The sequence below is a fragment of the Nerophis ophidion genome, linkage group LG27 (assembly GCF_033978795.1).
Source record: "Nerophis ophidion isolate RoL-2023_Sa linkage group LG27, RoL_Noph_v1.0, whole genome shotgun sequence".
In the NCBI taxonomy this organism is placed as follows: domain Eukaryota; kingdom Metazoa; phylum Chordata; class Actinopteri; order Syngnathiformes; family Syngnathidae; genus Nerophis; species Nerophis ophidion.
In genome coordinates this window covers 22,729,108-22,755,988 of record NC_084637.1, presented here as the reverse complement: position 1 = coordinate 22,755,988, position 26,881 = coordinate 22,729,108, and the positions used below count along the sequence as shown (strand labels likewise).

The 26,881-nt window shown below is 37.4% G+C and overlaps 1 long non-coding RNA gene across 2 annotated transcripts in view; it reads left to right on the top strand.

Annotated features, from left to right (window-relative positions):
- Positions 1-26,881, top strand: part of LOC133544316 (uncharacterized) — a 188,438-nt gene that overhangs the window by 122,304 nt on the left and 39,253 nt on the right. For both annotated transcript variants that reach the window (XR_009804627.1, XR_009804626.1), the window contains exon 3: positions 19,483-19,578. This is a non-coding gene — a long non-coding RNA (uncharacterized LOC133544316). The remainder of the gene's footprint in view (positions 1-19,482; positions 19,579-26,881) is intronic.

Below are 26,881 nucleotides of genomic sequence, written 5' to 3'. Positions count from 1 at the left end.
AACTGGTCTCACTGTACACAAGGACATGTACATCCAACACCTTCAACATTACAAAGACTGCCTAAAAAACACCAAACCATCCTACTACACAACTTTGATCAGTTCTTATGAAGGCAACTCCAACACACTGATCCGCCTCCGCTTGGGATGTTTTCCTGCTGGCTCCGCTGTGAACGGGACTCTCGCTGCTGTGTTGGATCCGCTTTGGACTGGACTCTTGCTGCTGTGTTGGATCCGCTTTGGACTGGACTCTCACGGCTGTGTTGGATCCATTATGGATTGAACTTTCACAGTATCATGTCAGACCCGCTCGACATCCATTGCTTTCGTCCTCTCCAAGGTTCTAATAGTCATCATTGTCACCGACGTCCCACTGGGTGTGAGTTTTCCTTGCCCTTATGTGGGCCTACCGAGGATGTCGTAGTGGTTTGTGTTGTGGTTTGTGCAGCCCTTTGAGACACTAGTGATTTAGGGCTATATAAGTAAACATTGATTGATTGATTGATTTTCTATTCTTGGCAAAATTTCAAATCCTCCGCACTCCCTTCCCTCTCATATGGCCTCAACTTCCTTTTGTTGTTCCCTTATGCAATTTTTTATTTCCAAAGTCACTAAGATTCACCAACAACTTCCTTCTTCTTCTCCTCAACCCCAGTTCACCCCTCCTGGCTCCCTCATCCATTAATTTCCTAGTTTTTCACTGCCTTCTCAGTTGGACATCACTGCACTTATCTGTGGATCCAACCTGTCTTTTAGATCCCCTCCCTACTTCTTTGGTGAAAGTCTGCCTCGCCTCACCGATCCACCTCATCACCAAGATCATCCATTCTTCTCTCACTACTGGAATTGTTCCCCCTGCTTTCAAAACAGCAGCCATCACACCAATTTAGAAAAAAACAGGCTCAGATCCAAATAATTTTAATCATTTTCGTCCAATTTCAAATCTGCCATTCATCTCAAAAACCCTTAAAATAACTGTCTCCTCCCCATTTCCCTAACTCCAACAGTTAAATAACCTATATCAGGGGCGCTCACACTTTTTCTGCAGGTGAGCTACTTTTCAGTTGACCAAGTCGAGGAGATCTATTTCATTCCTATTTATAATTTATATTTATTTATTTATGAAAGACATTTTTGTTAACAAGTTAATGGTGTTTAATGATAATACAAGCATGTTTAACACACATAGATTCCTTTCTTTCATGAAGACAAGAATATAAGTTGGTGTATTTGATTCTGATGACTTGCATTGATTGGAATTAGACAGTCGTGCTGATAACATCCGCATTTTCAAATGGAGGAAAAAAAAAGTCCTCCTTTCTGTCCAATACCACATGAAAGTGGTTGGATTTGGCATCTCGTTTGTCCAACTTGCATACTCGTTTTCAAACACTTTGTTATGAGAGTAGCATATGTGTGTGGCCCTTTAATGTCTGGCAGCAGGTGAGTGACGTCAGTGAGTGTGCGGGTGGGCAAGCAAGTGAGAAAGCGGTCGCTGAGGGCGGGGGAGAAATACATTGGCATCAAACTCCGTAGCTTGCTAGCTTGTGCACGCTAGTTTTCTGAGACTCTTATTTTGTTAGCACAGGCAGGATGAAACAGGTCTTTTATGGTGAAGACAGGAACTGTGCAGTCGGTCTTTAGAGTTTTGACAGTAGGTACGGAGTCTCTAGAAATAAAATGTGTTTCTCTGCGTCCGCCCTGTTAGTGATTTCTTTTCTTAAATATGAGCTCGCAGCAGCCAGCGTCATCTCACAAGATCCTCGGGTGCCGAGAATGTCCAACAACTGACGAAAGTGAAGTCTTGGTATGATTGATGATTGCTCATTTTTATGTCTATTTTTTAATGCCTGGCTTGAGATCGACTGACACACCCTCCGATATCGACCAGTCGATCGCGATCGATGTAATGGGCACCCCTGACCTATATGAACAATTCCAGTCTGGTTTCCGCCCCCTGCACAGCACTGAAACAGCACTAGTAAAAATCCCAAACGATCTCCTCCTGGCAACTGATTCTGGTCTTCTCACCATCTTAATCCTCTTAGATCTCACTGCAGCCTTTGACACCATTTCACACACTGCACAGTATTGGCATCACAAGCACAGCCCTTCACTGGTTTAGATCATATCTCTCCCACCGCACTCAGTTAGTTCAACTCCGTTCATTTAAATCCCCTCTGTCTCCCGTTTTCTCTGGTGTCCCCCAGGGCTCTGTCCTCGGTCCCTTGCTTTTCATCATTTACATTCTTCCCCTTGGCAATATTTTCCATCAAATTAAAATACATTTTCACAGCGGATGACACCCAGCTTCTACATTTCAATCAAACCAAATACCTCTCTTCCTCCTTCCTCCCTTACAGACTGCCTCAGTGAACTCAAGCAGTGGTTCTCATCCAATTTCCTTCATTTTAATAGTAATAAAACTAAAATCGATTACTGTAACGTATTATTTTCGGGTCTCCCCATGTCTAGCATAAAAATTTACAGTTGGTACAAAATGCGGCTGCTAGACTTTTGACAAGAACAAGAAAGTTTGATCACATTACGCCTGTACTGGCTCACCTGCACTGGCTTCCTGTGCACTTAAGATGTGACTTTAAGGTTTTACTAATTACGTATAAAATACTACACGGTCTAGCTCCATCCTATCTTGCCGATTGTATTGTACCATATGTCCCGGCAAGAAATCTGCGTTCAAAAGACTCCGGCTTATTAGTGATTGCTAAAGACCAAAAAAAGTCTGCGGGCTGTAGAGCGTTCTCCGTTCGGGCTCCAGTACTCTGGAATGCCCTCCCGGTATCAGTTCGAGATGCTACCTCAGTAGAAGCATTTAAGTCTCACCTTAAAACTCATTTGTATACTCTGGCCTTTAAATAGACCTCCTTTGTAGACCAGTTGATCTGCCGCTTCTTTTCTTTTTCTCCTTTGTCCCCCCCTCCCTTGTGGAGGGGGTCCGGTCCGATGACCATGGATGAAGTACTGGCTGTCCAGAGTCGAGACCCAGGATGGACCGCTCGTCGGGACCCAGGATGGACCGCTCGCCTGTGTATCAGTTGGGGACATCTCTACGCTGCTGATCCGCCTCCGCTTGGGATGGTTTCTTGTGGACGGGACTCTCGCTGCTGTCTTGGATCCGCTTTGAACTGAACTCTCGCGGCTGTGTTGGAGCCACTATGGATTGAACTTTCACAGTATCATGTTAGACCCACTCGACATCCATTGCTTTCGGTCCCCTGGGGGGGGGGTTACCCACATTTGAGGTCCTCTCCAAGGTTTCTCATAGTCATCATTGTCACTGGCGTCCCACTGGTTGTGAGTTTCTTCCGAGGATGTCGTAGTCGTAGTGGTTTGTAAAGTCCTTTGAGACATTTGTGTTTTAGGGCTATATAAATAAACATTGATTGATTGATTGAAATCCTACTTGTAGGTACAAAAACCATACTCGCCAAAGCCAACAGCTTGTCCGTTACTCTATGCAATTCCTCTGTCTCCCCCTCCTCCCAAGTCAAGAGTCTGGGTGTCATCCTCGACAGCACACCCTCCTTTCAAGCCCACATAGACAGCATTACCCTCTCTGCTTACTTTCATCTACGGAACATTAATCGTCTTCGCCCATCCCTTACCCCACCTACTGCTGCCATATTAGTCTATAGCCTGGTCACCTCTCGATTGGACTATTGCAACTCTCTCCTGTTTGGTCTCCCTCACAAGTCACTTCACAAACTTCAGCTTCTCCAAAACTCTGCAGCCCGGATAATCACCAAGTATTCTTCTTCCTCCAAACACGACGAGTTGAGTTTATACCAAAATGGATCCATGGATGATACAGCAGAGGATTGGGAGAATGTCATGTGGTCAGATGAAACCAAAATAGAACTTTTTGGTATAAACTCAACTCGTGTTTGGAGGAAGAAGAATACTGAGTTGCATCCCAAGAACACCATAACTACTGTAAAGCATGGGGGTGGAAACATCATGCTTTAGGGCTGTTTTTCTGCTAAGGGGACAGGACGATTGATCCGTGTTAAGGAAAGAATGAATGGGGCCATGTATCGTGAGATTTTGAGGCAAAACCTCATTCCATTAGTGAGAGCTTTGAATGGTTGACCAAATACTTATTTTCCACCATAATTTACAAATAAATTCTTAAAAATTCCTACAATGTGAATTGTTGGATTTTTTTTCACATTCTGTCTCTCACAGTTGAAGTGTACCTATGATGAAAATTACAGACCTCTATCATCATTTTAAGTGGGAGAACTTGCACAATCGTTGGCTGACTAAATACTTTTAGCCCCACTGTATATATATTAGGGGTGTATGTATGTATGTATATTAGGGGTGAAACGGTACACAAAAATTTCGGTTCGGTACGTATCTCGTTTTAGAGGTCACGGTTTGGTTCATTTTCGGTACAGTAAGAAAACAATAAAATATAAATTTTTTGGTTGTTTATTTACCAAATTTGTAAACAATGGCATAACATACATATACACACAGGGTCCATTGCCAGGGTTAATATGGTCAACATATATAAAAAAAAAAAAAGAAATAAGATAAGGCTCAGAATGGTTTCTTAACAAAACTTGTCTACATATAAAGTGCTTTTTTGATTGATTGATTGATTGATTGAGACTTTCACTAGTAGATTGCAGAGTACAGTACATATTCCGTACAATTGACCACTAAATGGCAACACCCCAGTAAGTTTTTCAACTTGTTTAAGTCAGGGTCCACGTTAATAAACATTAAACTGCCTCAAGTTGTTGCTCAGATTAAATAAAATGGCAAAACTTTTCTTTGACGAACAAAAAGTGCAACATTAAACAGTTTCAAGTCAACTAAGCCTCGGATTAACTTTTCTTTTCCCTCCCAGCCTGGCTAACTTGGCAGTAAAAGGCTATATGGGTTTATTGTTCTTCCACCACATAAGTGGGTCAAAATCTAGTTTTTAATGCAATATGGACTTAAGTCTCCTGCTATAAAAACATTTGTTATTGCTTTAGCCCTGCCTGACTCATCGAGGAGAGGCTGGGGTGACGCTTCAAATGGGTTAGCATGTGTTATGAGAGTAGCATATGTGTGTGTGTGTGGCCCTTTAACATGTGACAGCATGTGAGGTGAGTGACGTCTGTGAGTGTGTAGGCAAGCGAGGTGAGGGAGCATAGCGTGAGTGTCAGGAAAGGCTATGTGTTTTGTTGGATTGGCTGTGTGCAAGAACTCAATAAAGCCACAATTTGCAACTAAACGCCGGACTCTTCATTTACCCCGGAGTACGGAGATGTGGACACCCACTGCCGGGTAGAGTGAAGGGTGCTACCGTCACAGAAGGAGACACCTCCTAGGTAACACATGAGCCAATCACCACGCCCCTACGCCTGCCTGTACCTATCCGCTCTTTGCCCTATATAAACCGTGGTATGTGAATGCTTCCATTAAAATCTACTGATGATTGAGGGAACCCCTCATAAAACAGTTCTGTAGAGATGAAGTAATCTTGTGATTTGTTCCCCCCACACATACATATATATATATATATATATATATATATATATATATATATATATATACTGTATACTCTCCCAACTTCGGCGTGGCAAAGTTGGAGAGTGGCCGTGCCAGCAATCTGAGGGTTACTGGTTCAAAACCCACCTTCTTACATCGTAGTCACGTCCGTTGTCCTTGAGCAAGATACTTCACCCTTGCTCCTGATGGGTCCTGTTAGTTTCGTGCATGGCAGCTCCCGCCATGTGTGAATGTGTATGGGTGAATGTGGAAATAGTGTCAAAGCGCTTTGAGTTCCTTCAAAGGGTAGAAAAGCGCTATACAAGTACAACGCATTTACCATATGTATATATATGTATTTGTGTATACATTTGTATATATATATATACATGTATATATATACACGTATATATAAACGTATATATACATATGTATATATATACACACACATATATGTGTATATATATACTTGTGTGTGTATATATATATATATATGTATATATATATATATATATATATATATATATGTATGTGTATTTATGTATATATTTATATACATTTGTATGTATGTGTGTGTATATATGTGTATGTGTGTGTATGTATGTATCTATATATATACATATATATATGTATGTGTGTATTGGTATGTATGTGTATATAAATGCGTATATGCGTATATATATGTATATATATATATGTATCTGTGTGCATTTGAATGTATGTGTATATAAATGTGTACATGCATATATATAAATGTATGTATGTATGTATGTATGTATATATATATATTAGGGGTGGGCAAATTAATGCGTTAATTACGAGTCAACTCATCAATCTATTAACGCCGACATTTGCGTATGTTGTTTACATGCTTTTATTTTGTTAACGCCTTTTCTTAACAAGATGGCGTCGCCCGGACGGGCTTCGGCGTGGAGGGGCTCTTGGTAAAGATGGAATATTTGGCAAAAATACCGGTCAATTCTGCAAATTTCATGGCTGGCTCACAACGTGGTCACTCCGGGATCACTTACGACCGCCAGACAATTCTGAATGTGGATAGATCGGGCCGTTTTGGACTGAATGACGCGTGCTTGCTAGCTAGCATGGGAATACTTTGCCGGCTACATCCAGCGGCCTGTGAAGCAGCGGAGTATATGTGTTGTCTGTCTATTTATGAATAATGCAGACGAGGAGTGTTGGCTGAGTTCTTAACGTTTACTTTCAGAGCGTGCATATCACAACATACAAGATGCCATCATGGCGACACACAACCTTTACCGGGCTACCGCGCATGCTGGTCACTCCTGTTGCATGTTGGGTAGGGTAGTTCTTTTTTTCCCTGGCTCATAACATCACAATATAGTACCATGTATATGATGCGTTCAGTTTATCAAAGCACCAAGCAAACAATCGGAAAATTCCCATCATATCAATTCCTAGATATGGTCATAATTATTTTAAGTGCACTACGCAGAATAAACACAACATTATTAATATTGCTACCACGGATAATTTAATCAAAAATTCCCTAAAACAGCCCACTACCTATAATATAGGTTTTTTAAACATAAGATCCCTGATAAAAAAAATGTTCCTGCTGTTACCTCAGAAATTGCCTGTTCAGATGTTATGATTGTGGCTCAGAGATTTGTATGTAGATTATATTTATTTTCCATAACAAACAGGATAACTTAAATACCCTGGCAGTGGCAATAAGCTTAAATGTTTGTATTTACATTTTTTGAGTTGATTTTCATAAAATATGCTATTTAACTGCTACTGTTTAACAAGGACTGATTTGAATTGTGTTTGCACAACAAATGTTTTGGCGCTTTTGTTCATGTGGGAGAATATTCCAATAAAGGTGTACTACACACTACTTTTGAATTCATTATTGGGCTTTGCGTATACAATGCAGTTAATCGCGATTAATCAGAGAAAAAGTGCGATTAACTTCGATTAAAATTTTTAATCGTTGCCCAGCCCTAATATATATATATGTTTGTGTGTATTGGTATGTATGTGTATATAAATGCGTATATATATATATATATATATATATATATATATATATATATATATATATATATATATATATATATATATATATGTATATGTATCTATGTGTGCATTTGTATGTATGTGTGCATTTGTATGTATGTGTATATAAATGTGTACATGCATATATATAAATGTATGTATGTATGTATATATATATGTATGTTTGTATATATATGTTTGTTTTGTAGTATTACATACTATTTTTAGGGAAATTATGACTCTTCTTTCAACATATCTGTATTTAGTGTTGGCAAGAATGAGTATTTCCTTCTTAAAGGATGCAAAATGTGGTTCTGTGGCGGTCAGGAGGCAGAATAGTAGAGTTATTGTCACAAAGTGAAACGCTTCAGGGGAAAAAGTGGATTTCTTTAAATTGAAGGCAAACTGTTAAGGATGAAGGATGGAAGAAGGCTAATGGAGGGATTTAAAGGGCCCGAGTCATTCAGATAACCCAGAAGAAGCTGATTGCAGGGAGAAAAACTACACACTCCTTTGGGGACAGCTTTGCCATGATGGTGGACTGAGGGGCAGGGTCGTGTGTGTGTGTGTGTGTGTGTGTGTGTGTGTGTGTGTGTGTGTGTGTGTGTGTGTGTGTGTGTGTGTGTGTGTGTGTGTGTGTGTGTGTGCGTGTGTGTGTGTGTGTGTGTGTGTGTGTGTGTGTGTGTGTGCGTGTGCGTGAATCAATAAACGATGAATTAATTATGAGCAACAAAATTTTGAAAGAAGCTGAAGCTGCAAGAGGATGAGCTTTTTCCAAAAGGATATAGTGTAGTGTGCACAAACATCTATTCACATCCAAATCAGCATTTTTGTTAATCCCGGTTCTAAATTGATTAATCATTTAAAGAAATCGATTTACATTTCATGAACATTTTATTTGAATTGTTTTCTTTTTTTTTATAAGAAACACTTTTTAAAAACATGTTTTGAGGCCATCTCCACACCGCAGAAGGAGCTCTTCTAACCTGTAGCCTGTTTTTAATTTTCATTAAAATTATACCAAATTAATCCAATCGTCACCTCAGGAATCAGAATGGGTTGGAATCGTTAGGAGTCAAAACATTCACTCCCATACTAATGTGCTAATCACTAGGAGCCCAAACATTCACACCCATAGTAGTGTGCAAATACTAGGACCCCAAACATTCACAACCATGCTAGTTTGCTAATCGCTAGGACCCCAAACATTCACAACCATACTATTGTGCTAATCGCTAGGAACCCAAACATTCACCCCCATACTATTGTGCTAATCGTTAGGAACCCAAACATTACCACCCATACTAGTGTGCTAGTCGTTAGGAGTCCAAACATTCCTACCCATACTAGTGTGCTAATTGTTAGGAGCCAAAACATTCACATCCATACTAGTAAGCTAATCACTAGGAACCCAAACGTTCCCCCCCATATTAGTGTGCTAATCGTTAGGAGCCCAAACATTACCACCCATACTAGTGTGCTAGTCGTTAGGAGTCCAAACATTCCTACCCATACTAGTATGCTAATTGTTAGGAGCCAAAACATTCACACCCATACTAGTGTGATAATCACTAGGACCCCAAATATTCACACCCATACTAGTGTGCTAATCACTAGGAACCCAAACATTCACACCCATACTAGTGTGCTAATTGTTAGGAGCCAAAACATTCACACCAATACTAGTGTGATAATCACTAGGACCACAAATATTCACACCCATACTAGTGTGCTAATCACTAGGAACCCAAACATTCACACCCATACTAGTGTGATAATCACTAGGAACCCAAACATTCACACCCATACTAGTGTGCTAATTGTTAGGAGCCAAAACATTCACACCCATACTAGTGTGATAATCACTAGGACCCCAAATATTCACACCCATACTAGTGTGCTAATCACTAGGAACCCAAACATTCACACCCATACTAGTGTGATAATCACTAGGAACCCAAACATTCACACCCATACTAGTGTGCTAATTGTTAGGAGCCAAAACATTCACACCCATACTAGTGTGCTAATCACTAGGAACCCAAACATTCACACCCATACTAGTGTTATAATCACTAGGACCCCAAATATTCACACCCATGCTAGTTTGCTAATCACTAGGAACCCAAACATTCACACCCGTACTAGTGTGCGAATCACTAGGAGCCCAAACATTCACTCCCATACTAGTGTGATAATCACTACGACCCCAAATATTCACACCCACCCATACTAGTGTGCTAATCACTAGGAACCCAAACATTCACACCCGTACTAGTGTGCGAATCACTAGGAGCCCAAACATTCTCACCCATACTATAGTGCTAATCGCTAGGAGCCCAAAAATTCACAACCAAACTAGGGTGCTAATCATTAGGAGGCCAAGCATTCACAGCCTTACTAGTGGGCTACTCGTTAGGAGCCCAAACATTCACACCCATACTAGTGTGCTAATCATTAGAAGCCCAATCGCTCACACCCATACTAGTGTGCTAATCACTAGGAGCCTAAACATTCCCACCCATACTAGTGTGCTAATCACTAGGAGCCTAAACATTCCCACCCATACTAGTGTGCTAATCACTAGGAGCCTAAACATTCCCACCCATACTAGTGTGCTAATCACTAGGAGCCTAAACATTCCCACCCATACTAGTGTGCTAATCACTAGGAGCCCAAGCATTCACACCCATACTAGTGTGCTAATCGATAGCAGCACAAACATTCACACCCATACTAGTGTGCTAATCGTTAGAAGCCCAATCACTCACACCCATACTAATGTGCTAATCATTAGGTAAAACAATGGATCAAACAAAACAGAAGTCGTCGTCCTAGACGGTGGATTTACTGAGGGATTTCTGAAACTGAAACAATACAAAATAATGCCATTGTAATACACTTGTAAACGTTTTAGCATATTAGCTAATAATGCTAACAACGCTAGAGTCATTGCGTTCCGATAGTGCGTACAAATATGCACAAAAAAGCACTCCTACAGACATCACGCATGGGACGGGTGCGTATGTAAGAATTGTTTTAGTTATAACACTTTCAAACGTTGCTCGGAGTAATGAATGAAGAATCCATACGAGCAGAAACGCTATGGACGGCTAGAAGACCGAACTGCAATTTTACTTCCTGTTGAAAAAAAAATAATAAAAAAGTCGGGGAGTTTACTATACACGGGAGAAGGGTGTAGCAGACAGTGGTCTAGGTCGCGGCCACGGGAGTGAAGCCTGTTTTAAAGACACGGCCACAACGCGAGAGTGCACGCTTCATTTGTAATGTTATCCAAGATGGTGAATGGAACGCATTTTTGGTTTTTATTTGGGTTCTTGAATCTATTGATTATATGTAATTTTTGGGGGATTTTGGGAAAAGCGGGAATTTTTGTGAAAATGGTAAAAAACTTGAATGGTCTGAATGAGTTGAAATGGTTTCTGTTGGAATTTTACAAATGGGTTGAAAAATGCTGAAATAGAAACATGTTGAATTGAGAAATGGTATTAGGGAATTCCTGGAATTTCGGGAAAACCGGAGAATTTTTCCAGTTCAAAAAACAACTTTTTTTTTTGTGTCCTGTTTAAGACGGTGGAACGGTTGAAATGTGTTAAAAATGTGGAAGGAGTAGTCCCCAGAATAAAAGAGTGGAAATAGAGCTTTGGAAAAGCAGGAATTCTGATAATTCCTGGAAATGTGTTAAATGTGGAAAAATAGTAGTTTGAATGTCTAAAATGAGTTGAATGTGGCAAAGGTGGAATGGTTTGAATTGGTTGAAAAATGTGGGAATTGTGGAAGTTTGAAAAATGGACAATTCATTTTGAATGGGGAAAATGAAAAAAAAAAAAGGAATGATGGGAAATCCGGGAATTATTTTTTTAAAATTGTTGTAATAGAGCTCACAATTCCCAAACAGGTTGAATATTTTGATGTTGGAACAGTTTGAATCAGATGAAAAATGTGGGTGTTGTAGAACTTTGAAGGATGATTTGAATGGGAATTTCCCCACAATTTGGGATTTTCGGGAAAAGCGGAAATTTTTGTGAAAATGGTAAAAAACTGGAATGGTCTGAATGATTTGAAATGGTTGTTGTTGGAATTTTTCAAATCAGTTGACAAATGTTGAAGTAGTAACATGTTGAATTGATAAATAGTATTAGGGAATTCCTTGAATTTCAGGAAAACCGGGGAATGTTTCCAGTTCACAAAACAACTTTGTTTTTTGTCCTGATTAAGAGGAATGTTTTGACGGTGGGACGGTTGAAATGCGTAAAAAAATGTGGAAGTAGTAGTCCCCAGAATAAAAGAGTAGAAATAGAGCTTTGGAAAAGCAGGAATTCTGGTAATTCCTGGAAATGTGTTGAATGTGAAAAAATAGTAGTTTGAATGTCTAAAATTAGTTGAATGTGGTGAAGGTGGAATGGTTTGAATTGGTTGAAAAATGTGGGAATTGTGGAAGTTTGAAAAAATGGACAATTCATTTTGAGTGGGGAAAATGAAAAAAAAAAAGGAATTATGGGAAATCCTGGAATTTTTCTTTAAAATTGTTGAAATAGGGCTCTCAATTCCCAAACAGGTGGAATATTTTGATGTTAGAACAGTTTGAATCAGATGAAAAACGTGGGTGTTGTAGAACTTTGAAGGATGATTTGAATGGGAATTTCCCCACAATTTGGGATTTTCGGGAAAAGCGGAAATTTTTGTGAAAATGGTAAAAAATTTGAATGTTCTGAATGAGTTGAAATGGTTGCTGTTGGAATTTTCAAATCTGTTGAGAAATGTTGAAGTAGTAACATGTTGAATTGAAAAATGTTATTATGGAATTTCGAGAAAACCGGGGAATTTTTCCAGTTTACAAAACGACTTTGTTTTTTGTCCTGATTAAGAGGAATGTTTTGACGGTAGAACGGTTGAAATGCGTTCAAAAATGTGGAAGGAGTAGTCGCCAGAAAAAAAGAGTGGAAATAGAGCTTTGGAAAAGGAGGAAATCTGGTAATTCCTGGAAATTTGTTAAATGTGGAAAAATAGTAGTTTGAATGTATAAAATGAGTCGAATGTGGTGAAGGTGGAATGGTATGAATTGGTTGAAAAATTTGGAAATTGTGGAAGTTTGAAAAATGGACAATTCATTTTGAATGGGGAAAATTTAAAAAATAAGAGATAAATTATCGGAAATCCGGGAATTTTTCTTTAAAATTGTTGAAATAGAGCTCACAATTCCCAAACAGGCTGCATATTTTGATGTTAGAACAGTTTGAATCAGATTAAAAATGTGGGTGTTGTAGAACTTTGAAGGATGATTTGAATGGGAATTTCCCCACACTTTGGGATTTTCGGGTGAAGCGGAAATTTTTGTGAAATTGTAAAAAACTTGAATGGTTTGAATGAGTTGAAATGGTTTCTGTTAGAATTTTACAAATGGGTCGAAAAATGCTGAAGTAAAAACATGTTGAATTGAAAAATGGTATTACGGAATTCCAGGAATTTCGAGAAAACCGGGGAATTTTTTCAGTTTACAAAACAACTTTGTTTTTTGTCCTGATTAAGAGGAATGTTTTGACAGTGGAATGGTTTAAATGCGTTGAAACATGTGGAAGAAGTAGTCACCAGAATAAAAGAGTGGAAATAAAGCTTTGGAAAAGCAGGAATTCTGGTAATTCCTGGAAATGTGTTGAATGTGGAAAAATAGTAGTTTGATTGTCCAAAATTAGTTGAATGTGGCAAAGGTGGAATGGTTTGAATTGGTTGAAAAATGTGGGAATTGTGGAAGTTTGAAAAATGGACAATTCATTTTGAACGAGGAAAATGAAAAAAAAAAAAAATAATAATTTACGGGAAATCCGGGAATTTTTTTTTTAATTGTTGAAATAGAGCTCACAATTCCCAAACAGGTTGAATATTTTGATGTTGGACAGTTTGAATCAGATGAAAAATGTGGGTGTTGTAGAACTTTGAAGGATGATTTGAATGGGAATTTCCCCACAATTTGGGATTTTCGGGAAAAACGGAAATTTTTGTGAAAATGGTAAAAAACTGGAATGGTCTGAATGATTTGAAATGGTTGTTGTTGGAATTTTTCAAATCAGTTGACAAATGTTGAAGTAGTAACATGTTGAATTGATAAATAGTATTAGGGAATTCCTTGAATTTCAGGAAAACCGGGGAATGTTTCCAGTTCACAAAACAACTTTGTTTTTTGTCCTGATTAAGAGGAATGTTTTGACGGTGGGACGGTTGAAATGCGTAAAAAAATGTGGAAGTAGTAGTCCCCAGAATAAAAGAGTAGAAATAGAGCTTTGGAAAAGCAGGAATTCTGGTAATTTCTGGAAATGTGTTGAATGTGAAAAAATAGTAGTTTGAATGTCTAAAATTAGTTGAATGTGGTGAAGGTGGAATGGTTTGAATTGGTTGAAAAATGTGGGAATTGTGGAAGTTTGAAAAAATGGACAATTCATTTTGAGTGGGGAAAATGAAAAAAAAAAAAGGAATTATGGGAAATCCTGGAATTTTTCTTTAAAATTGTTGAAATAGGGCTCTCAATTCCCAAACAGGCGGAATATTTTGATGTTAGAACAGTTTGAATCAGATGAAAAACGTGGGTGTTGTAGAACTTTGAAGGATGATTTGAATGGGAATTTCCCCACAATTTGGGATTTTCGGGAAAAGCGGAATTTTTTGTGAAAATGGTAAAAAACTTGAATGTTCTGAATGAGTTGAAATGGTTGCTGTTGGAATTTTCAAATCTGTTGAGAAATGTTGAAGTAGTAACATGTTGAATTGAAAAATGTTATTATGGGATTTCGAGAAAACCGGGGAATTTTTCCAGTTTACAAAACGACTTTGTTTTTTGTCCTGATTAAGAGGAATGTTTTGACGGTAGAACGGTTGAAATGCGTTCAAAAATGTGGAAGGAGTAGTCGCCAGAAAAAAAGAGTGGAAATAGAGCTTTGGAAAAGGAGGAAATCTGGTAATTCCTGGAAATTTGTTAAATGTGGAAAAATAGTAGTTTGAATGTATAAAATGAGTCGAATGTGGTGAAGGTGGAATGGTATGAATTGGTTGAAAAATTTGGAAATTGTGGAAGTTTGAAAAATGGACAATTCATTTTGAATGGGGAAAATTTAAAAAATAAGAGATAAATTATCGGAAATCCGGGAATTTTTCTTTAAAATTGTTGAAATACAGCTCACAATTACCAAACAGGCTGCATATTTTGATGTTAGAACAGTTTGAATCAGATTAAAAATGTGGGTGTTGTAGAACTTTGAAGGATGATTTGAATGGGAATTTCCCCACAATTTGGGATTTTCGGGTGAAGCGGAAATTTTTGTGAAATTGTAAAAAACTTGAATGGTTTGAATGAGTTGAAATGGTTTCTGTTAGAATTTTACAAATCGGTCGAAAAATGCTGAAGTAAAAACATGTTGAATTGAAAAATGGTATTACGGAATTCCAGGAATTTCGAGAAAACCGGGGAATTTTTTCAGTTTACAAAACAACTTTGTTTTTTGTCCTGATTAAGAGGAATGTTTTGACAGTGGAACGGTTTAAATGCGTTGAAACATGTGGAAGGAGTAGTCACCAGAATAAAAGAGTGGAAATAAAGCTTTGGAAAAGCAGGAATTCTGGTAATTCCTGGAAATGTGTTGAATGTGGAAAAATAGTAGTTTGATTGTCCAAAATTAGTTGAATGTGGCAAAGGTGGAATGGTTTGAATTGGTTGAAAAATGTGGGAATTGTGGAAGTTTGAAAAATGGACAATTCATTTTGAACGAGGAAAATGAAAAAAAAAAAAAAAAAATGATTTACGGGAAATCCGGGAATTTTTTGAAGGATGATTTGAATGGGAATTTCCCCACAATTTGGGATTTTCGGGAAAAGCGGAAATTTTTGTGAAAATGGTAAAAAACTGGAATGGTCTGAATGATTTGAAATGGTTGTTGTTGGAATTTTTCAAATCAGTTGACAAATGTTGAAGTAGTAACATGTTGAATTGATAAATAGTATTAGGGAATTCCTTGAATTTCAGGAAAACCGGGGAATGTTTCCAGTTCACAAAACAACTTTGTTTTTGGTCCTGATTAAGAGGAATGTTTTGACGGTGCGACGGTTGAAATGCGTTAAAAAATGTGGAAGTAGTAGTCCCCAGAATAAAAGAGTAGAAATAGAGCTTTGGAAAAGAAGGAATTCTGATAATTCCTGGAAATGTGTTAAATGTGGAAAAATAGTAGTTTGAATGTCTAAAATGAGTTGAATGTGGCAAAGGTGGAATGGTTTGAATTGGTTGAAAAATGTGGGGATTGTGGAAGTTTGAAAAATGGACAATTCTTTTTGAATGGGGAAAATGAAAAAAAAAAGGAATGATGGGAAATCCGGGAATTATTTTTTTTAAATTGTTGAAATAGAGCTCACAATTCCCAAACCGGTTGAATGTGTTGATGTTAGAACAGTTTGAATCAGATGAAAAATGTGGGTGTGGTAGAACTTTGAAGGATGATTTGAATGGGAATTTCCCCACAATTTGGGAATTTCGGGAAAAGCAGGAATTTTTGTGAAGATTTTGAAAATACTTGAATGATTTGAATGAGTTGAAAGGGTTTCTGTTGAAATTTTCAAATCGGTTGAGAAATGTTGAAGAGTAACATGTTGAATTGAGAAATAGTATTACGGAATTCTTGGAATTTCGGGAATACCGGGAATGTTTCTCGTTCCTAAACCAGCTTGTTTTTTTCCTAAAAAAAACCCCCCAAAAAAACGGAATTATGGGAAATCCGGGAATTTTTAAAAAAGTGTAGATATAGAGCTCACAATTCCCAAACAGGCTTAATTTTTGAAGTTGGATTTGGAAGTGGGAATTTCGCCAAAATTTGGGAAAAGCGGGAATAGCGGGAATTTTTGTGAAAATTGTAAAAAACTTGAATGGTCTGAATGAGTTGAAATAGTTGGTGTTGAAATTTTTCGAATGGGTTAAAAAAAATGTTGAATTGAGAAATGGTATTACGGAATTCCTGGAATTTCGGGAAAACCGGGAATGTGTCTTGTTCCTAAACCAACTTGGTTTTTGTCTTAAATAAGAAAAATGTTTTGACAGTGGAACAGTTGAAATGGAATGAAAAAAAGAAAATCAGTAGTCAAACGAAAAAGGTTGGAAGTACAGTTAGAAAAAAAACAAAACTGGAATTTTTAGAAATTTGTTAAACAAGGAAAAATGGTAGATTGAATGTCCAGGATGAGTTGAATGTGTTGCAGGTGAAATGGGGTTGAAAAATGTGGGAATTGTGAAAGTTTGAAAAATGGACAATTAATTCTGAATGGGGAAAATGAAAAGGAAAAAAAGGAATTATGGGAAATCCGGGATTTTTTTTTTTAATTGTAAAGTAGAGAGTACAATTCCCAAACCGGTTGAATATGTTGATGTTAGAACAGTTTGAATCAGATGAAAAATGTGGGTGTTGTAGAACTTTGAAGGATGATTTGAATGGGAATTTCCCCACAATTTGGGAATTTCGGGAAAAGCAGGAATTTTTGTGAAAATTTTGAAAATACTTGAATGGTTTGAATGAGTTGAAATGGTTTCTGTTGAAATTTTCAAATCGGTTGAGAAATGTTGAAGAGTAACATGTTGAATTGAGAAATGGTGTTACGGAATTCCTGGAATTTCGGGAAAACCGGGAATGTTTCTTGTTCCTAAACCAGCTTGTTTTTTTTCCTCCCAAAAAAAAAAAAAAAAAAAAAAAGGAATTATGGGAAATCCCGGAATTTTTTTTTTAATTTTTGATATATAACTCACAATTCCCAAACAGGCTGAATATTTTGAAGTTGGATTTGGAACTGGAATTTCGCCAAAATGTGGGAATTTCGGGAAAAGCGGGAATTTTTGTGAAAATGGTAAAAAACTTGAATGGTCTGAATGAGTTGAAATAGTTGGTGTTGAAATTATTCGGATGGGTTGAGAAATGTTGAATTGAGAAATGGTATTACGGAATTGATGGAATTTCGGGAAAACCGGGAATGTTTCTTGTTCCTAAACCAACTTGGTTTTTGTCCTAAATAAGAAAAATGTTTTGACAGTGGAACAGTTAAAATGGAATGAAAAAAAGAAAATCAGTAGTCAAACGAAAAAGGTTGGAAGTAGAGTTAGAAAAAAAAAATGGAATTCCTGGAAATTTGTTGAATGTGGAAAAATGGTAGTTTGAATGTCCAGGATGAGTTGAATGTGTTGAAAAATTGGGGATTTGTGAAAGTTTGAAAAATGGACAATTCTGAATGGGGAAAATGAAAAGGAAAAAAAGGAATTATGGGAAATCCGGGAATTTTTTCATTTATTGTTAAATTAGAGCGCACAATTTCCAAACAGGATGAAAATATTGAAGTTGGAACAGTTTGAATTTCCCCAAATTTGGGAATTTTGTGTAAAGCGGTAATTTTTGTGAAAATGGTAAACAAAAAAACTTGAATGGTCTGAATGAGTTGGAACGGTTGCTGTTGGAATTTTTCAAATCGGTTGAGAAATGTTGAAGTAGTAAAATGTTGAATTAAGTAATGGTATTACGGAATTCCTGGAATTTCGGGAAAACCGGGAATGTTTCTTGTTCCTAAACCAGCTTGTTTTTTTCCCTCGAAAAAGAAAAAAAAAAAGGAATTATGGGAAATCCGGGAATTAAAAAAAAAAATTGTTGATATAGAGCTCACAATTCCCAAACAGGCTGAATATTTTGAAGTTGGATTTGGAAGTGGGAATTTCGCCAAAATGTGGGAATTTCGGGAAAAGTGGGAATTTTTGTGAAAATGGTAAAAAACCTGAATGGTCTGAATGAGTTGAAATAGTTGGTGTTGAAATTTTTCAAATGGGTTTAGAAATGTTGAATTGAGAAATGGTATTACGAAATTCCTGGAATTTCGGGAGAACCGGGAATGTTTCTTGTTCCTAAACCAACTTGGTTTTTGTCCTATATAAGAAAAATGTTTTGACAGTGGAACAGTTGAAATGGAATGAAAATAAGAAAATCAGTAGTCAAACGAAAAAGGTTGGAAGTAGAGTTAGAAAACAACAACAACTGGAATTCCTGGAAAGTTGTTAAACGTGGAAAATGGTAGTTTGAATGTCCAGGATGAGTTGGATGTGTTGCAGGTGGAATGTGGGAATTGTGAAAGTTTGAAAAATGGACAATTAATTCTGAATGGGGAAAATGAAAAGCAAAAAAAGGAATTTTGGGAAATCTGGGATGATTTTTTTTTTTTTAATTGTTAAAGTAGAGCGCACAATTTCCAAACAGGATGAAAATATTGGAGTTGGAACAGTTTGAATTCCCCCAAATTTGGGAATTTTTTGTAAAGCGGGAATTTTTGTGAAAATAGTAAAAAAAAAAACTTGAATGGTCTGAATGAGTTGGAACGGTTGCTGTCGGAATTTTTTAAATCGGTTGAGAAATGTTGAAGTAGTAAAATGTTGAATTAAGTAATGGTATTACGGAATTCCTGGAATTTCTGGAAAACCGGGGATTTTTTCCAGTTAAACAAAACGGCTTCGTTTTTTTGTCCTGACTCAAAGGAATGTTTTGACGGTAGAACAGTTGAAACATGTGGAAGGAAGTAGTCACCAGTAAAAAAAAAGGTGGAAATACGGCTTTGGAAAAGCAGGAATTCTGGAAATTCCTGGATATTAGTTTTGAATGTGGAAAAAAAACGCTAGTTTGAATGTCCAGGCTGAGTTGAATATTTCAATGAGTTGTTCAAGGTGGAGAGAGAGTGTCACACCCCCCCCCCCCCCTCCCCCTCCCCCTCCCACCTCCTCTCTGCACGCCGCCTGCCAGAGGAAGGACAGCAGCAGGACAACCTATGCACTCACACACTCACACACTCACACACTCACACACTTACACACTCACACATTCACACGCTTACACACTCACACGCTCGTATGTTCTGCAGAAAGCCTGAAAGAGAGGCTGATCCTTCCGCACGCTGGACTACCGTGTTTGACCAGGACCACACCTGCCAGGTGGACTGTGAGCAAGGATCACAAAGGTGAGTCATACCTTTCTTCTGCTCCTCTTTTCACGCAGCGTTCTCATTCAGTGACCCACTAACTTGACGTCAACTTTGCTTGATGGACAGGTGTCAAGTGTTGGTACTAATACCAACATGTATTTTGGTAGTTTTCAATACTTTTCTAAATAAAGGGGTGCACAAAAAATGTCAATATTGGCTTCATTTTAACATAAAATCTTAGGGTACATTAAACATATATCTATTATTGCAGTTTAGTCCTTAAAGGCCTACTGAAATTAGATTTTCTTATTCAAACGGGGATAGCAGGTCCATTCTGTGTGTCATACTTGATCATTTTGCGATATTGCCATATTTTTGCTGAAAGGATTTAGTAGAGAACCTCCAAGATAAAGTTTGCAACTTTCGGTCGCTAATAAAAAAGCTTTGCCTGTACCGGAAGTAGCAGACGATGTGCGCGTGACGTCATGGGTTGTAGGGCTCCTCACATCCTCACATAGCCTCCAGCAGCAAGAGCTATTCGGGCTGACAAAGCGACGATTTCCTCATTAATTTGAGCGAGGATGAAAGATTCGTGGATGAGGAAAGTTTGAGTGAAGCACAAAAAAGAAAGAAAGAAAGAAAGAAAAGGCGACGGCTCCGGGCGGCAGCAGTGGGAGCGTTTCAGATCCATTGCTTTAGTCCTCTCCAAGGTTCTCATAGTCATCATTGTCACCGACGTCCCACTGGGTCATCATTGTCACCGACGTCCCACTGGGTGTGAGTTTTCCTTGCCCTTATGTGGGCCTACCGAGGATGTCGTATTAGTTTGTGTTGTGGTTTGTGAAGCACTAAAAAGAAAGAAAGAAAAGAAGACGGCTCCAGGCGGCGGCAGTGGGAGCATTTCAGATCCATTGCTTTCGTCCTCTCCAAGGTTGTCATAGTCATCATTGTCACCGACGTCCCACTGGGTGTGAGTTTTCCTTGCCCTTATGTGGGCCTACCGAGGATGTCGTAGTGGTTTGTGTTGTGGTTTGTGCAGCCCTTTGAGACACTAGTGATTTAGGGCTATATAAGTAAACATTGATTGATTGATGTAATTGGACACATTTACTTGGATAATTCTGGAAAATCCCTTATCTGCTTATTGTGTTAATAGTATTTTAGTGAGATTATAAAGTCATACCTGAGAGTCGGATGGCTGCGGTGAATGCCAGTGTCTCTGAGAAAAGCCGAGGAGCCAAGATCACAGCTGCCTTTTTGAACTGCAGGAGGAGGTCCCATAATCCACTGAAGTCTCCGGTAAGAGCCGACTTAATGTCACAATTTTCCCATCCAAAAACTTGCTGGTTGACGTAGAGAAACATGTTCGCCTGACCGCTCTGTGTTAAAGCTTCACAACAAACAAAGAAACACCGGCTGTGTTTTTGTGCTAAAGGCAGCTGCTAACCACCACTTTCCACCAAGAGCATTCTTCTTTATAGTCTCCATTATTAATTGAACAAATTGCAAAAGATTCAGCAACACAGATGTCCAAAATACTGTGTAATTATGCGATGAAAAGAGACGACTTTTAGCCTTATGTGGTGCTGGGCTAATATGTCCGTTCCAACCAATAACGTCACAAGCACGCGTCAACATAAGTGTCATCATTCTGCGACGTTTTCAACAAGAAACTCCGCGGGAAATTTAAAATTGTAATTTAGTAAACTAAAAAGGCCCTATTGGCATGTGTTGCAATGTTAATATTTCATCATTGATATGTAAACTATCGGACTGCGTGGTTGGTAGTAGTGGGTTTCAGTAGGCCTTTGAATAAAATAGTGAACACACTTGACAACTTGTCTTTTAGTAGTAAGTAAACAAACAAAAACTTCTAATTAGTCTGCTGACATATGCAGTAACATATTGTGCCATTTATCTAAAATTATGAGGTGCAACCTGTAAAAATGGATTATTAATCTACTTGTTCATTTAAAAGTTTATGTTGAAGTACCAATGATTGTCACACACACACTAGGTGTGGCAAAATAATTCTCTGCATTTGACCCATCACCCTTGATCACCCCCTGGGAGGTGAGGGGAGCAGTGAGCAGCATCGTTGGCCGCGCCCGGGAATCATTTGGGGTGATTTAACCCCCAATTCAAACCCCTTGATGCTGAGTGTCAAGCAGGGAGGTAATGTGTCCCATTTTTATAGTCTTTGGAGTTTGGGGTTTGAACTCACAACCTACCGATCTCAGGGCGGACGCTCTAACCACTAGGCCACTGAATAAGTTTATTTAATGTTAATATCTGATTATTTTATGTTTCAACATGTTCTATCTACACTTCTGTTAAAATGTAATAATCACTTATTCTTCTCTTCTTGGATACTTTACATTAGTTTTGGATGATACCACACATTTAGGTATCGATCCAATATCAAGTAGTTACAGGATCATACGTTGGTCATATTCAAAGTCCTCATGTGTACAGGGATATATTTCCTGAGTTTATAAACATGATATACATAAAAAAATAAAAATTAATTTTTTTGTGAAGATATACACTCTTGTACTTGGTATCATTACAGTGGATGTCAGGTGTAGATCCACCCATGGCATTTGTTTACATCAGGGGTCTCAGGCACGCTGCCCGCGAGACATTATTTTGCCGCCCCCACCTTAATATGAAAGTTTAATGTTAGTGCGGCCCGCTAGTTTTATATGAATGGCACTTGACAGCATTGTGTTATTTAAGTCCAAAAGGGCTCTTTCAACGTTCGGGGTTGCCTACCCTTGCATTAGTGGAAAAGCGGCAAATGAGTGAAAGCGACAGATACATTGCCATGGAGACGAGGGTTTCCTTACGTGCCGGGCTGCAGTCACATCGCGACAGTTGTCCGTCAGTATTATCGAATTATTATTGTTATTACTTATGACTGATTTATTTACTTAATTCTCATTTTGTTCATTTATATTTTGATTTTATTTTCTGTTGAAAATAAAAATAAAGACATTTAAAAATATATTTTTTAAGAAATATTTTCTCGCGGCACAGACTTTGCATCCAGTGGACCCAGGTAAATTGAGTTTGAGACCCCTGGTTTATATTCAGGTATGCCGTCATTTACGGTGGCACCAGTGAGCTATTGTATCCTCCTACGGTGTGTAGTGAAGCATGTTTAGCTATTCCTCATCCTCCAGTGATAATGCTACATGTAGAAACATACTTTATTTGTCGCCCTGGAAGCAAGAATTAGTGATTTAGAAGTAGCTAAAACACTGTGGATGGATGTTAGCCGATAACTACCTAGCCATGTCTTAAAGCACCTCTTCATTTTCAGTGTTATAACTTCACCTTTATGTTTAGTTTTTAGACCAAAATGCGTCCATTCTCTCGTTTCTGTCTAGACACTGTGTCTACTTGTAAGTACTCTGTGTGTGTGCACTGCCGAACATGCTCCTCTGTTCGGAAAACTAGCAATGTCGTGCCAGTTAAAAGCCGGTGCTTTTCACACAGAGTATAATACTGTTTTTGATTCATTAGTAGTGCGATACTGTACTGGTATCGGTACACTGTACAACCCTACTCATACTGGTATTTATCCTGGAATTGATTTACTGCTCATGTGTTAGTCACCATATTATTTATCCCAATGATTCAGCCGCTATAAATCAGCGAGGAGGAGAACCTTTCCAGACTTTGACTTTACCGGGAGAATGTTGCAGCAATGTTTGTATTTCGACTCCATGGAGTGGACGTGTCTTTTTATTGAGGGGTTCCCTCAGAGGGCCACATTAATAACCGAAGGGGCCACACTGTATTTTCATTCTATGGGGAAAAAAACATCTGTAACAATGTAAAGAAAAAAAATGAGCAAAAAGAAATGTGGGTATTTAATGAGAAAAAGCAGGAATGTTCAAACTAATATAATAACATACTTTGTCACCTTTAATACACAATGTCTGTTTTCGTCTTTTTAAAAAAAAAATATATATATATATTAACACTAGGACTTTTTAGTATGCGGCCCTTGGTGGAAAAGTTTGGACATGATTCAAAGTATGGATGTTGTAAGTGTAATTAGAGAAGGGATGTTAGAGCCTAGAAGTCTGGTATCAATATCACAGTATGGATCCACACATAACTACTGTATCGACATATGTTATTATTATTATATAAATAATTTATCATTATTATTGTGTGAATGCTCAGAAGCATTTACACGTATGGTTTTCTACACCAAAATGAATCTATTCATGTTTATGTATTATCATTTATTCATTATTATTCATGATCATTTATTATTATTCAACTTATTGAATATGCAAAACAGAACTGGATTGAGGGAAAGTGCCAAGAAATAGAGAACAACCTGAATGCCAACAGCAACACAGAGAAGGTTCGTTCCCTTGACAAATTCAAAAAATTTCCAGATTTCCCAGAATTCCAGGTTTGTCCATTTTCCAAAATTTCACCATTTCCACATTTTTCAACCTATTCAAACCATTCTACCTTCAACACATTCAACCATTCTACAAATTAAAACTATGATGTTTCAAAGTTTTAAAAAAATTCCAGGATTTTCCAGAATTCCTGCTTTTCCAAAGCCCTATTTCCAACCTTTTTTCTGGCGACTACTCCTTCCACATTTTTCAACGCATTTCAACCGTTCTACTGTCAAAATATTCCTCTTAATTAAGAAAAAAAACAAAGTTGTTTTTTTAACTTTAAAAATTCCCCGATTTCATACCATTTCTCAATTAATAATGTTACTACTTCAATATTTCTCGACCGATTTGAAAAATTCCAACACCAACCATTTCAACTCATTCAGAACATTCAAGTCTTTTAACATTTTCCTTAGAATTCAAATTTCCATGAAATTCCCATTGAAATGAATTGGACATTTTTCTAAGTTCCACAACTCCCACATTTTTCATCGGATTCAAACTGTTCCAACTCCAAAATATTAAGCCTGATCAAAATTGTGTGCTCTACTTCAACAATTAAAAAAAAATCATGGATTTTTAAGAAATCCTTGTTTTAGGGACATTTTCCCCATTTAAATGGAATTGTCCCTTTTTTAAACTTCCCCAATTCGCACAGTTTCAACCTATTCAAACTATTCCACCTTCAACACATTGCACCATTCTGGAAATTCAAACTATCATTTTTCCAAGTTAAAAAAAAATCTCCAGGATTTTCCAGAATTCCTGCTTTTCCAAAGCCCTATTTCCACCCTTTTTTCTGGCGACTACTCCTTCCACATTTTTCAACGCATTTCAATCGTTCTACTGTCAAAACATTTCTCTTAATTAGAACAAAAAACAAAGTTGTTTTTTGAACTTTAAAAATTCCCCGGTTTTCCCGAAATCCCTGGAATTCTTTCATACCATTTCTCAATTAATAATGTGACTAGTTTAACATTTTTCAACCTATTTGAAAAAATCCAACAGAAACCATTTCAACTCATTCAGAACATTCAAGTCTTTTAACATTTTCCTTAGAATTCAAATTTCCATGAAATTCCCATTGAAATGAATTGGACATTTTTCTAAGTTCCACAATTCCCACATTTTTCATCTGATTCAAACTGTTCCAACGCCAAAATATTCAGCATGTTCAAAATTGTGTGCTCTCCAACACTTCAAAAAAAATTCCCGGATTTCCAAGAAATCCCAGTTTTCAGGGACATTTTCTCCATTCAAATTGAATTGTCGAAGTTTAAACTTCCAAATTTCGCACAGTTTCAACCTATTCAAACCATTCCACCTTCAACGCATTGCACCATTCTGGAAATTCAAACTATAATTTTTCCAAGTAAAAAAAAATCTCCAGGATTTTCCACAATTCCTTCTTTTCCAAAGCCTTATTTCCACCCTTTTTTCTGGCGACTACTCCTTCCACATTTTTCAACGCATTTCAACCGTTCTACTGTCAAAACATTCCTCTTAATTAGAACAAAAAATAAGTTGTTTTTTTAACTGTAAAAATTCCCCGGTTTTCCTGAAATCCCTGGAATTCTTTCATACCATTTCCCAATTAATAATGTTAGTACTTCAATATTTCTCGAACGATTTGAAAAATTTCAACACCAACCATTTCAACTCATTCAGAACATTCAAGTCTTTTAACATTTTCCTTAGAATTCAAATTTCCATGAAATTCCCATTGAAATGAATTGGACATTTTTCTAAGTTCCACAACTCCCACATTTTTCATCTAATTCAAACAGTTCCAACTACAAAATATTCAGCATGTTCAAAATTGTGTGCTCTCCAACACTTTCAAAAAAAATTCCCGGATTTCCAAGAAATCCCAGTTTTCAGGGACATTTTCTCCATTCAAATTGAATTGTCCAAGTTTAAACTTCCACATTTTGCACGGTTTCAATTTATTCAAACCATTCCACCTTCAACACAATCAACCATTCTGGAAATTTAAACTACTATTTTTCCAAGTTCAAAAAAATTCCAGGACTTTCCTGAATTCCTGCTTTTCCAAAGCCATATTTAAACTCTTTTTTCCCGCGACTATTCCTTCCACATTTTTCAACGCATTTTAACCGTTCTACTTTCAAAATATTCCGTTCTAATTAGGACAAAAAACAAATTTGTTTTTTGAACTGGAAAAATTCCCAGTTTTACCAAAATTCCTGGAATTCTTTAATACATTTCCCATTTACTTCAACATTCCAACACCAACCATTTCAACTCATTTAGATCATTCACGTTTTTTACCATTAAAATTGTTTTAAAAATCCAGATTTTCACAAAATTCCCTAATACCATTTACTACTTCAACATTTCTTGCCCAATTTAAAAATTACCGGTCATCCCGAAATTCCTGGAATTCCTTAGTACCATTTCTCAATTAAAAAAGTTACCACTTTAACATTTCTAAACCCATTTGAAAAAATTCCAACAACTATCATTTCAACTCATTCAGCCCTTTCAAGTCTTTTAACATTTTCCAAAGAATTCCAGCTTTCTTTCTTTCTATTGAAATGAATGGGACATTTTTCAAAGTTCCAAAACTCCCACATTTTTCATCTGATTCAAACTGTTCCAACTCCAAAATATTTAGCCTGTTCAAAATTGTGTGCTCTACTTCAACAATTTAAAAAAATTCCTGGGTTTCCAAAAAATCCCAGTTTCCAGGAACATTTTCCAAACATTTTTTAAACTTCCACAATTTACACAGTTTCAACCTATTCAAACCATTCCACCTTCAACACATTCCACTCATCCAACAATTTCCCAAGTTCCAAACCAAATTCCGTTTTTCCTGGAAGTACAAACTCTTTAACATTCAAACCAATCCAACATTCAAACTATTCTTACATTTACACTAC